This window comes from Podarcis pityusensis (genome assembly GCF_964106645.2).
Source record: "Podarcis pityusensis genome assembly, chromosome: 9".
Lineage (NCBI taxonomy): Eukaryota > Metazoa > Chordata > Lepidosauria > Squamata > Lacertidae > Podarcis > Podarcis pityusensis.
The window spans coordinates 75,492,152-75,506,319 of record NC_138034.1 but is presented as its reverse complement, the minus strand read 5'-3'; the positions used below and the strand labels follow the sequence as shown (position 1 = coordinate 75,506,319).

The 14,168-nt window shown below is 47.6% G+C and overlaps 1 protein-coding gene across 1 annotated transcript in view; it reads right to left on the bottom strand.

Annotated features, from left to right (window-relative positions):
* Positions 1-13,760, bottom strand: part of ADISSP (adipose secreted signaling protein) — a 73,513-nt gene extending 59,753 nt beyond the window's left edge. Inside the window, exon 1 of the mRNA XM_081021277.1 lies at positions 13,620-13,760. The gene's annotated coding sequence lies outside the window, so the exon portion shown is untranslated. The remainder of the gene's footprint in view (positions 1-13,619) is intronic.
* Positions 13,761-14,168: the final 408 nt, after the last annotated feature.

Sequence of the window (14,168 nt, the reverse complement as noted above, 5' to 3'; positions counted from 1 at the left end):
GTTGGACAGTGTTCTCGAAGCTACCAGCATGAGTTTGACCAAACTGCGGGAGGCAGTGGAAGACAGGAGTCCCTGGCGTGCTCTGGTTCAGGTGGTCACGAAGAGTCGGACACGACTAAACAACAAAACAACAGCAACAATATCTGCAGGGCCACAGATCCCACCCCCCTATTCTCAAGAGTGATCTAAGTTAGCATGTTTACTTACTTGCATTTAGTAAGCCAAGGGAAAAACTTGGAAACTCGCCTAATAATATCTTGATTAATCTTTATTTGCAATTGCACCCTTTTGTTGTTTACCATACGAAATGGAAAATTTCCTGTGGGAAAGCTTAAATAACTGAGCGGGGGGGAGGGTACAGTTCTGCCCCACTTGGCTGCACATTATACCTATTTTATAGCAGGACATCCAGTTTAGAAAGTCAGATATATGTTAACACCCGACTCTGCAGAGGGAAGCTTTTCCTGGGACCGCCCCCCCGCCCCCCAGATCACGGCATGTATGGACTGTTTTTTTTATTAAGCCATGCACCACCATCGATGCAAACACGGAACGCCATTCCCGAAGAGAAAGGTCCCTGCCTCAAGGAGCTTGCAAAAGTTTTGAATTGAGAAAAGGCGCAGCTGCCGCCCTCATCAAACCTTCAAAGTTCGAAGAAGGTTTCCAGGCATGTCATCGCTTCCGTTGCCGCGGCAACAGCATCGTCTCACTTCCATTCATCAGGATGCAAAAAAAGGCAACTTCGCACATGAGGAATGCTTTTCCTTGCACAAATAGGAGGCAAGGGCTCCAGGAATCAAAACCATCTCACCGAAAGTCCACTGTCTCACTGTCAGACCCTTTCCCTTCCCCGAGGCTACAACTGTTTTGCACAAAGTCAAGGCAACTTGGGCTTTCAGAGGATCTTCTGGGTGCTGTGGCTTTTCCAATCTCCAAGGCCATGTTAAAATAGGCTGTGGGACATAGACTGCCAGGAACTCATCTCAGCTGTGGGGGAAAACATGTTCCCCTCTTTATTTTCGAGTCTCCTTGGCGCAGACATTTAACCTTAATTATTTACCATTTTTGTTCAACCCACAAGAAAGAAGGGCTTTTTGGCTGGCTAGGTTCAATTGTCTCCTTCATGGATCACTGCCTTGCCATGGCGAAGGGGCTTGAATAACTCAGAGAAGCTATGAGCTATGCCGTGCAGGGCCACCCAAGATGGACAGGTCATAGTGGGGAGTTTTGACCAAACGTGATCCACCTGGAGCAGGAACCGGCAAGCCACTCCAGTATCCCTGCCAAGAAAACTCCATGGAAAAAGACAACAGGCATATAAAAGTTATGACGCTGGAAGATGAGCCCCTCAGGTCGGAAGGTGTCCAACATGCTACTGAGGAAGAGCGGAGGACAAGTACAAGTAGAGCGGAGGACAAGTACAAGTAGATTCAGAGCTGATGAAGTGGCTGGGCCAAAGGCGAAAGGACGCTCAGTTGCAGATATGCCTGGAAGCCAAAGGAAAGTCCAATGCTGTACAGAAAAATATTGCATAGGAACCTGGAATGTAAGAACCATGAACCTTGATAAGGGGACGACAGAGGACGAGATGGTTGGACAGTGTTCTCGAAGCTACAAACATGAGTTTGACCAAACTGCGGGAGGCAGTGGAAGACAGGAGGGCCTGGCATGCTCTGGTCCATGGAGTCACGAAGAGGCAGACACGACTAAACAACAAGGTTCAATTGTAATCCTTCTATCCTCCTTTGGGGTAGGTTTGCGGGTATGGCAGAAGGAGATAGGATCTGCCCATGTGTTGCTCACCTGGTGAAAACTCTAGCTCACATGGCCCTTAAATGTAAAATATATTTGGAAACAAGAAGAATTACCGACAAATGGAGAATGAAGTTGATGGACTATGCAGAATTAGACAAATTAACAGGAAGGATTTGAAACCTGCAGGATCAGAGATTCTTAGAAGACTGGAGTAAATATATGAACTATTTGGAAAGTAATTGTGATGAACAGGTTACGCTAGTTGGACTGCAAGAAGTTCTGTAAGGTGGATTATTTTAAATACTGCACGTAAGACTATGAAGAGAATTATAGTTAAGGACAATTAAATGTAATATAGAAATTAAGAAATGCAGAATAAGTGATAAAGAACGGAAAATCATCAGAGGTGTTGACGGAAGTCTAAAATATTGTATAAGATGAGAAGATGCATTGTATGACTATTGGAACTGATATTTTTTTTAAAAAATCAATAAAAATGTATTTTAAAAAATAAATAAATGTAAAATATATTATGATCTCCACCAACAATTCTTAGACCACCTATGTATCCCAACATGGAAACCAGAGACAGAGGTTATACGCTTCTTATTACAGGGGAGAGACCAGGAGCTCACCAAGGCAGTAGCCAAGTTCCTCTATTTGATTTTCTTCTGCCCAAGTACGCTACAGGACCCTGCCCTTGCTGGAGACCCACAGAGGTGAAATAGATCGCTCGCCTTTTCTTCCCTTTGGCAAATGACTGTACTGTTGAAATGGTGACGAGATCGCATTGGCCTATTTATTCTGCAAGGGATGCCAATAAAGGTTTGATGATGATGATGGAAGTCCACACCCTCGCATGCCTCTGGCAGAATAAAGGAACTCAGCCGAGATAGAGGCGAGGCAAGCGCCAAGCTCTGCGGACGGAGCAAACCCTAAAATGAAAAGGACCTGCTCCATTTATTTGGCACAGAAAGAGAAAGGAGGTTATTCTGTTTCCAGCTCTTCAACAAGGTCACCTGGGGGGGAAAAAGGTTTTCTATAAAAATAATCTAGTTTTAATGTCCTCCCCTTGCACACAGGCTGCTGTTTTTGACGCTGGAGACTGGGAAGAAGGACAAGGAGAAGGAATTTTAGCTATTAACCATCAAACCTTGACAGCTCAGTTGGTAGAGCCTAAGACCCTTAATCTCAGGGTTGTGGATTTGAGAACCATGCCAGGCAAAGGGGTCCTAAGGGGGTTGGGTGAGACGATCCTTGTGGTCCCTTCCAACAATTCTATGACTGTATGAAACTGAAGGGTGAGACACTGGTCATAGAACTGCAGTGTTGGAAGCAATGCAGGAGTCACAACTGATTCCAGCAGGCCTGAAGGATATAGACTCCCTGGCTCGATTCGGAGGCAGACTTCCCAAGGAGTCAATTACAAACACTATCATGTCCACTTTCTATGTGACTAGCATATTTTTTTGCTCCATAAGACACACTTTTTTCCTCCTAAAAAGTAAGGGGAAATGTCTGTGCGTCTTATGCGTAGTCCCTGGAGCCGAATTGCCCAGGGGCGAAAAGCAGATCGTGGGTTTTTTTTAAAAAAAGAAAGAAGGAAAGGGGTGTTGAAACGAAGCTGCTGAGCAGCTGATCGGCAAGCGATCAGGAGGGAGATAAGGGACACTAGCGATAAAGGAGGCTGCTTGGGAGGGGGGAGGTAAAAGCCCATGGATCCTCAGGATTTTTGCATTGGGTCACCCCAAATTCACCATCAGATCACATTGCATGTCCATGGCCACAGCATGAACCACAAAAATCACGCATCCACTGTTTCGTGGGGCCGCAATAGTGCAAAAACGTGGTTACAAAGCACTGATCCACATGGATCCTCGGGACATTTGCATTGGGCTACCCCAAACGCACCGTCAAATCACATATCATGTCTGTGGCCACAGCATGAACCACAAAAATCATACACCCACTGTTTCATTCAGAATATTTTTTTCTCTTGTTTTCCTCCTCTAAAAACTAGTTGCGTCTTATGGAGCGAAAAATACGGTAAATTTTGTAGGGCTAGATGACCCTTGGCGTCCCTTCCAACTCTACCCTTCTGTGACTCCCAGAACACAGATTTCTCGTGTGAGCTAGACAGAAATTTCACACCCAGAAAGCGCCGACGGTGCACAGACTCCTTGCTCCTCTTGCAAATACGTTTGCTCTTGCCTCCGAAGGCGATTCCCTCTTTTGCAGCCAGCGCATTCTGGGCTGTTCCCCGGCAGAGAATAAAAATTCCAGAGGCGAACAGAGAGAGCCTGGCAAGGAAGGGAAATGGGGTTTGTTTCCCTTTAAAATAAATTAAAGCCAATGTCTGGCTCAGCTCTTGGGCGAAGGCATCCCAGCCAGATCTCCGGCGAAGATTCAGGAGGCGGAGAGGACAAAGGCAACATCAGCAACAACCGGCTGGCAGCAGGCACATCGGCTGCAGAGGCTGGCACCGCGCCCGCCCTGGCACACCCTCGCCTGCATAGGGTGCCCCCTGAAGCAAGCTATCCCACCCTTTCCTTTTCTGTGTTGGCAGAAGCCCATGGCAGACGGTGTCCGGGACCCACCAGCCGCTTTGGCAAATTTAAAGGAAGAAGAGGCAGAAGAAGCTAGCTTCCTGGACAATGAAATCTATCAATGGTTATTAGCCACAACAACACAGAGCCTCCCTGTTGAGATACAGTATATCTGTAAATACCATGGAAAGGTCACTTCGGTGCTGCTAATGCAGCGGTTTGACTTCACCCCCGGAGGCAAACTCCATTGTCTCTCGAGACAGACAGCTGCCAATCAACCAACCAGGGTCTGGACGTTTTAGGTATCACAAACGCTAGAGACTTGCCCTTAAAAACGGAAGCTGGGCACCTGGAGTGTGTTTGTTTATTTTATTCCATTTCTATCCCAACTCCTCCTCCTAGGAGCTCAAGGTGGGGTACAGGGGTCTCCCCTCTCACATTTAATTCTCAGGCAGCAACTTGGCCCAAGGTCACCCAGTGAGCTTAATAAATAATAAATAATAATAATAATAATAATAATTTATTTATATCCCGCCCTCCCCAGCCAAAGCCAGGCTCAGAGCAGCTAACAACAATAAAAGTAAAACATCATTCTAAAATCAATTCATTTTAAAATCAATTCAAAATCAAATTAATGGCAACCATTGGGCTAGAGTTCTGTGAGGATTACTAAAGGCTTCACAGCCAAGTAGGGATTCGAAGTCAGCTCTCCCACGTCCTAGCCAGACACTCTAACCACTACACCACCACTGCCCCTTAGGGTTCATGCAACACACCCACCCACACCCACACCGCATCCTCTGTCCCTACCCAAGGTGGCTGTGCTGGTTAACGTGAGCCATTCCCAAACCCCTGGAGTCAGGCGAAAGAGCTCAGAAGAAAGCTTATAGATACCTAGGGTTGGAAGGGAACCCCAGGGGTCATCCAGCCCAACCCTCTGCAATGTCATAGCTAAAGGATCCCTGGCAGGTGGCCATCCAACCTCTGCTTAAAAACCTCCACAATCTTATGAGGGAGCTGCTTCCACTGACGAACAGCCCTTACCATCAGATAGTTCTTCCATTTTAAAACTAAAGTCCCCCTACCCAGCACACAACTGATTTATCCTTCTGCAAGGGATAAGGGGAACTGACCGTCGCTGTTTGCCAGGCTCTTAGCGTGGAGGGAAAGAAGGCCACTTTATGTGCTCAAGAGATCACGCCTAGCGATGCCAGAACTATGATATTCCAGCAGAGAGAGAGAGAGAGAGAGAGAAAAGGCCGGGGAGAAACCACCATGTCTAACTGGCCCCAACTTTATTTCCAAAAATATGCATGTAACAGTATGTCATATATATGTACAGTGGTACCTCTGGTTGTGAACGGGATCCGTTCCAGAGGCCCATTCGCAACATTAAAAGAACACAACCCGCAGTGATGCATCTGCGCACGCGTGGGTTGCGATTCGCTGCTTCTGCACATGCCCGTGGCGTCATTTTGTGCTTCTGCGCTTGCGCCAGCGACGAAACCCGGAAGTAACCCTTTCCAGTACTTCCAGGTCACCGCGGGGCGTAACCTGAAAGAACGTAACGTGAAGTGGACGTAACATGAGGTATGACTGTATGCACACACAAACACAACCAGCAAGCAGTGTTTGAAATTAGCCAGGCGCATTTTGTGACCAAGCGATGATGCCTGGGTGCCAGGATGATGCCTGACATCTCCACCCTTTGGGGATCCTTGGATCTTGACTGTTTTCCCACACAAAGACCCCATCCTGTAGAATTCTACCGGTTATATCAGGCCTGATGAGGAATGGTTGAGGGAGCTGGAGAAGAGAAGATATGACGAAGCGATGTGAGGGCCATCTTCAACTATCTAAAAGGCTATCACATGAAAGATTGAGCAAACAGGTGGATTCCAATGACCAGGAAAAAGATTCTGATTGAGTATCAGGAAGGACTTCCTGAAGGCAAGAGCCATTCAACCTCCTTTTTTGGAGGTTTTTAAGCAGAGGTTGGGTGGCCGTCTGTCAGGGATCATAGAATAGAATCATAGAATCATAGAGTTGGAAGAGACCACAAGGGCCATCGAGTCCAACCCCCTGCCAAGCAGGAAACACCATCAGAGCACTCCTGACATATGGTTGTCAAGCCTCTGCTTAAAGACCTCCAAAGAAGGAGACTCCACCACACTCCTTGGCAGCAAATTCCACTGTCGAACAGCTCTTACTGTCAGGAAGTTCTTCCTAATGTTTAGGTGGAATCTTCTTTCTTGTAGTTTGGATCCATTGCTCCGTGTCCGCTTCTCTGGAGCAGCAGAAAACAACCTTTCTCCCTCCTCAATGTGGCATCCTTTTATATATTTGAACATGGCTATCATATCACCCCTTAACCTCCTCTTCTCCAGGCTAAACATGCCCAGCTCCCTTAGCCGTTCCTCATAAGGCATCGTTTCCAGGCCTTTGACCATTTTGGTTGCCCTCCTCTGGACACGTTCCAGTTTGTCAGTGTCCTTCTTGAACTGTGGTGCCCAGAACTGGACACAGTACTCCAGGTGAGCTCTGACCAGAGCAGAATACAGTGGCACTATTACTTCCCTTGATCTAGATGCTATACTCCTATTGATGAGGCCCAGAATTGCATTGGCTTTTTTAGCTGCCGCGTCACACTGTTGGCTCATGTCAAGTTTGTGGTCAACCAAGACTCCTAGATCCTTTTCACATGTACTGCTCTCAAGCCAGGTGTCACCTTCGTCTCCACCATCAGGGATGCTTCAGCTGAGATTCATGCATTGCAAGGGGTTGGAATGGATGAGCCTCGGTACCCCAACTCTCCTACTCTATGACTGCAAGTGTGTCTACACATCGTGGGAAAAGCTTCCTCTCTTTCGAACCGCTTTCAGCTCTCTTCAAACCAATCACCTGTCTGTGGGCCAAATCTAACAGGAGTTTTGTAACACAATCAGGGAAGGAAAAAGATGTTCGGCGACATAAAGAGACGGCGTTAACCAGATCTGGACTGCAGCCAAGTCTGGTATACATGACCTTGTGGATATAGTTACAGAGCTGGGGTGGACGCACAGAGCTATGCAGAAACAGGAGTGACCCCATCCCCTCGGTGGAGGGAATGCCCTGCAGGCAACGTAGATAAGATTATTTTTCACACACAGAGGAAAGGACGAGTCCTACCCTCACAGACGAACTGCCCCACGTCGCTCGGGTCTGGAGAGGAAAAGTGGGAACAGGTGGTAAACACAGAATAAGGCAGGTATCAGGAAGTGTTGATAGAACAGCTGGAGAAGCAGGGGAATTAGAGGGTCAGAAAATTTAGAGGATCAGAGAATTGTAGAGTTGGAAGGTGCATCAAGGATCATCTAGTCCTGCAATTACCCCTGCAATTAACTATACACTGCTCTAAAGAAAAACCCCAAAAAACCACTATACACTGCTCTGCATTGTATTCATTGTGGGTCAGGTCACCCCACCTGGTCATCTATAGAGATCACGCAACGGGCTCACCTTGGGTGAAAGATTGCGTGTTTATTTATTTAATTTAATAAAATTCATATGCCGCTTGATTGTAAACAAAACAAAACACCCTCCAAGTGGTGTTTACAAAATACAGTCAAACCTCGGTTTTCGAACATCTCGGATGCCAAACGTTTCAGAAGCCGAAGGCCAAAAACTCAGAAGTGAAAGCTTCCATTTTCGAACGCGCCTCAGAAGTTGAACGGCTTCCGAGACTCGTTTCTCAATTTCCCCCATTGGACTTGCTGACAGCCCTTTGATCCTCGGTTTTCAAACGTTTCAGAAGCTGAACGGACTTTAAGAATGGATTACATTTGAAAACCCGAGGTTCCACTGTATAAAACATTGAAATCAAGACATACTGGCAACTCTGCTTTAAAACATACAAAAGTTAACAATACTAAAACAGATTAAAATTCCCTCAACTTTCTAAGCGCCAGGACAGGCTTGTCTAAATAAGAAGGCTATTTAGCAGGCACCGAAAAGAGTACAGTGAAGTCACCATCTTGATGTCAATTGGCAGGGAGTTCCAAAGTTTATGCGCTGCTAGACTAAACGACCGAGAGCTTACCGATCACAGTGGTTGAGGGTGCACGTGTGGGTTTTGGTGATCTTGCCCCGGGGGGGGGGGGTCAAAACGCATTTGGTGTCTAGGGAGGAAGCATCCATTCTTTGTCTAGGCATTGTTATGGGTAAATGAAATCATCTATCAGTGTTATTTGGGTAATTTAACCCCAATTATGGTGCTGGAGGAGACTCTTGAGAGTCCCATGGACTGCAAGAAGATCAAACCTCTCCATTCTGAAGGAAATCAGCCCTAAGTGCTCACTGGAAGGACAGATCCTGAAGCTGAGGCTCCAAGACTTTGGCCAACTCATGAGAAGAGAAGACTCCCTGGAAAAGACCCTGATGTTGGGAAAGATGGAGGGCACGAGGAGAAGGGGACGCCAGAGGACGAGATGGTGGGACAGTGTTCTGGAAGCTACCAGCATGAGTCTGACCAAACTGCGGGAGGCAGTGGAAGACAGGAGTGCCTGGCGTGCTCTGGTCCATGGGGCACAAAGAGTCGGACACGGCTAAACAACAACCACCCCATTCTATGTTCTATGTTCAGACCATTTTGTGGGCTCAAAGTTGAATTTTACTCTTGGGCACTTTTTGGCAGCATTCACGCACCTTTTTTGTTCTGAGACAAGGTGCACATGGAGACATTTGCATGCAGCAATGTTACACGCAAGCAAGCAGCCCACGGCTGCAAACAACACATGCCACCAAGCCCAAACAGCCATCGTTGCTTTCTTTCCATTTCCCACTTTGTGCATGAAAATGCAGAATGTGTAAAGCAGGCCTTGGCCTGTAGAAACACCAGTCCTTGTAGCAGCACCTCAAAGAGCTCGCTGGCATAAGCTTTCCTCCCACCCACCCCAGAGAGCCTGACCCACTGCCCCAGAAGCTCAGAGGCGTCTCCTAATAACGGACCCCCCAACCAGCTTCTCTGCATTTTCCACTCATATCTTCCGCTTCTGCCTCCATTTTCTGCCTCCCAGGATCTTCGTCAACTAGAACTGTCGGCTGATTAAAGGATTTTTAGACTGCCAACTAAAAAACTGCTTGGCTTCCAGACGTCCCCAAGCTGGTGCCCTTCGTGTATTTTGGACAAAAGCCCCAGCCAACACAGGCAGGTTAATATATTTGAGCACATTTGTGTATAACACAAAACCTCTTCGGAATTAGTTGTTAAACTGCCTCTCATTGGCCTGGTTCACCCAAGACACGAAAACATGCTTTATTAAGCTATGATTTCCTAAAGGCGTGTCTTAGGTTTATGTGTGAATTTTACCTGACAACTTAACTATGGTATGTTTACTGCCCACAAAGCACCATTTGAAGATATGGTTTGTTTTTGGCTGACAAATCTTTACTTTAAACAGCTGCTTTGAGTTATGTGCCAGTCCAACATCCTTCCTTAACCATGGTTTGTTCAGCAACCCCGTCCAAAACAAAGCTACAAAGGCATGAAGGAAAAGCAGATGGACAACTAGTCATTACTTTGGAGAAAGAATGGTCCCTTTTTAAATAAAATGCTAGCCGTTAAACAAACCATGGCTTAGAATTATGTGTGAACCAGGCCAATAAAGAAAAAGATCATCTTTAATATTTTTCTTCCTCTCACTTCCCGTACAGTTAAAAAAAGGACCAAAATAACATATAAATACAAGAAGTATGGCCTTAAGGTTCAACTACACTAAGATCTGATCATGCCAATTAATCAACTGATGCTTTTTTTCACTTCGTTTGCCGATTAAAACCTGTTATGTGAAATCAGTCTTCTCTTCGTGCCATATTGCAGTACCAAAACAAAACAAAGGAACTGCTTGTTAAAAACAAAGGTGTTAATTGATTGATTCTCCCACCCAAATCAGCCAGAATTTCACAGGAATATCACAGCCTATAAAATGCATTTGGGGCAGAGAGAAATGAAGCATTCTCTCTCTCTATCCTCACCACCACTAGGTCTTTTCCTGCCTTTTCCTACCCTCTCTGTGCCAACCTGGCCCCCCTACAAATATCTCCCCAAAGGCAAAGACAGGAGTCCGGAGATCAAAGAGGAGCAGGAATCAAAACCAGCAGGAATTTTGCTCAGAGGTAGGAGCCAAGGCAAATGGGTTTGGGCAGAAAGGCACCGTGGTGTCCAAGGCTGTATTGCACCAAACACAGTGTCACTGGGAAAGGGGCAAAGGGGAGCAGGTTCGTGGGCAAGGGAGCCACTCATCGCCCACTGTACGCCTGCCTACTTGAAGCAGGAGGTGGCAAAAAGTTGATAATATATCAGGAAAAAGGCAGGGCAGCACAAGGCAGGGAGTATGGAACAGCTCCCAGAAAGCTGTTAAGAGATGCAGCAGCTGCAGAAAAGGGAAATGTTTGGACCATAGGATGGGTGGTTAGGGTGAAAGAGGAATATACAGGTGCTCCCCTCCATCTTGTGCAAACCCCCCCCGAACCCCCTTTCCAAAGTTATTGCCTAGCTCTAGCTCACACTGAGGTCCCTGTATTAAACAACACAATCTAAACCAGGGCTTGCAGGATCTTCTAAAGCCCCAAGATCCATCAAGCATAGCTTGACGCAAGGGAAGCAGACTCGGAATTAAAAACAAGTTTGAGTCAAAGAGCTTCCTATGAGCACCAGAATCTGATGGTGTCCGCGGATTTTCCGCAAAAAAAAAAAAAAGCAATTCCGAGATTCCTTCATCTCAGAAGCACAATTTGGGGCAGGAGGGGTGGCGTTTTGCTGGTGTGCTTAAACCATCGGGGCGCCAGAAATCCCGTTGCAAAATCAACCAGAGATCTGCTAGTAGAGTGGCTGGGGAAACCCAGCCAGATGGGTGGGGTATAAATAATAAAATAATAATAATAATAATAATAATGCTGCAGATCTGCACCCCTGATCAAGAAGCAACCACTCTGCCCCTCGCACCTGGTTCTATGGATTTTGGGCAAAACACCTTCTCAAGAAGCCTGGCAAGAGAAACTGGAAGAAAATGGAGGGCACCTGGTACCATGGTACTGCTATGAGGAAGAGGCGGAGAGGAGGGAAAACAGGGATGCTGGAAGCAGAAAGCGGGCACAAGAGACCCCCCCCATCCCACCCTCTGTGCACCCCCTTTTATTGGCCATGTGGCAAACTGCAGGTGGGAGGGAAAGGTTGAGGAGGCAGGAGGCTGGCAGGAGGAGGGCAGGTGTACACCTTAGATATACCCTACCACTAGTAATAATAATATTATAATAATTTATTATTTATACCCCGCCCATCTGGCTGGGCTTCCCCAGCCACTCTGGGCGGCTTCCAACAAAATATTAAAATACAGTAATGCATCAACAACCTCAGATATGCAGATGACACAACCTTGATGGCAGAAAGTGAGGAGGAATTAAAGAACCTTTTAATGAGGGTGAAAGAGGAGAGCGCAAAATATGGTCTGAAGCTCAACATCAAAAAAACGAGGATCATGGCCACTGGGCCCATCACCTCCTGGCAAATAGAAGGGGAAGAAATGGAGGCAGTGAGAGATTTTACTTTCTTGGGCTCCATGATCACTGCAGATGGTGACAGCAGTCACGAAATTAAAAGACGCCTGCTTCTTGGGAGAAAATCAATGACAAACCTAGACAGCATCTTAAAAAGCAGAGACATCACCTTGCCAACAAAGGTCTGTATAGTTAAAGCCATGGTTTTCCATGGTGATGTATGGAAGTGAGAGCTGGACCATAAAGAAGGCTGATGGCCAAAGAATTGATGCTTTTGAATTCTAGTGCTGGAGGAGACTCTTGAGAGTCCCATGGACTGCAAGAAGATCCAACCTCTCCATTCTGAAGGAAATCAGCCCTAAGTGCTCACTGGAAGGACAGATCCTGAAGCTGAGGCTCCAAGACTTTGGCCACCTCATGAGAAGAGAAGACTCCCTGGAAAAGACCCTGATGTTGGGAAAGATTGAGGGCACAAGGAGAAGGGGACGACAGAGGACGAGATGGTGGGACAGTGTTCTCGAGGCTACCAGCATGAGTCTGACCAAACTGCGGGAGGCAGTGGAAGACAGGAGTGCCTGGCGTGCTCTGGTCCAGGGGGTCACAAAGAGGCGGACACGACTAAACAAAAAACAAACAGGGCTGCCTTTAGATGTCTAGTGCAATCACAAAGGGTGCTGTGGTACCCAGAAGACTGCTCAGTTTATTGCAGGACCTGCTTGCGAAAGCTCACAATCTCCCCACAATAACATCACGTGGCGAGGTACCTTGGATGCATCTTCGTGGAGAAGGCAGAGCATCCATTTAACAAAGGAAGGAACGCTTTGGGGAGTTTCTGTCAGGGGGAAACTACCAGCGCCAGAGAGCAGCATAGCTTTCTAGTCTAAAAAGAAAACAAGCAAGCCTAACAGCAGGTGAGAGGGAGAGAGTTGTACTGAAACCTGCCCTGGAACCTTAGGGCAAAGAGCAGGTAATAAACAAATTAATAATAGTAATAGTCAGTGCTTTTTTCCCCCCTATAAAAAAAGGTTTAGGGGTGCTCTCATTAAATCACCATTTTATAGTTCAAATCAGGGGAAATAAATACAGTAAATGGACATAAGTACAAAGATTCACAAAATGTTTAGGAGTACGTGTACCCCCGGAGAAAAAAACTGGTAGTAATAATAATAATAATAATAATTTTTTATTTATATCCCGCCCTCCCCAGCCGAAGTCGGGCTCAGAGCGGCTAACAACAGTAAAATAATACAAGATTCTAAAATCATTTCATTATAAAATCAGTTCAAATAGTAGTAATAACAGTAGCATAAATACAGAGGCTTAAAGCTGCATTAAGAAGCACGGGGAAGAGCTAGAGAAAGGAGGAATCACAACGGCAGGCGCTAGCAGGATCCAACCTAGTTATCCCCCTCCCTTTATAATAAAAAACACACATACACAAAACCTTGTAAAGACAAAACGAGACCAGGGTCCTCTGAAGCACGTGGCTGCTGTCAGGTCACCCCTTAGCCTTGATACTCAACCCCCCCCCCCAAAAAAACCCCACAAATCAAACTTTGATTGCAAACTCCTGCGGGGCAGAGACCCTTTTCCCAGACGCTTATTGCTACCGTTACCCCTTAATAGCGCAGACACGTGAACGCTCGCGATCCAAGGCAGCTGAACGTGTGAATGAGCAGACACGTGAACGCTCGCCATCCAAGGCAGCTGAACGTGTGAACGCGATCGGGGGCGCGCAAGGGGGAGGGGGAGGAGAAGGAGGAGCAAGGGGTTCGGTGCACTCACGGCGGGTGCGGCGGAGGGGTCGGCGGCGTGGCCGGCCGCGTCCTTCCTGCTCGAGCCTCTCTCCCACCCGGAGAACCCGAGCTCGGAGACGCCCCGCCCTCGCCGCCGCTCATTGGCCCGGGCAACAAAGAGGGCGAGGCTCTTCCCGATTGGCCGCCGCCGAGAGGCCCTTCGGCCAATGGCGGGCGGGGGAACGGGGCGGCGGAGGCGGGGCCCGGAGGAAAGGCGGGGGTGGGGCGAGGGGGCGGGGCAGGGGCGGGGCGGACCTCCCTTTAGACCGTGGGGCGGGGCCGAGGCGGGAAAGGCTCGGCCAATGGCAAAGGCGGGAGATGTTGCAGGGCGGGGCGGGGCCGTTCGCGTGTGCGGCTGCACGTGGGAATGGAGCGCGCGGGATGCGAAAAAGACAATACAGTACAACAACCCCTGACTCTTTTCCGCGTTGATCTGCCGGCCGGGAGCGTCGCCGCTCTGTTACTGCACCTTCTGTCGCAGGGCGCTTCGCGGGGTCCAAACAAAGCCAGGCTGGATAAGTCAGTTGTTGTTGCTGCT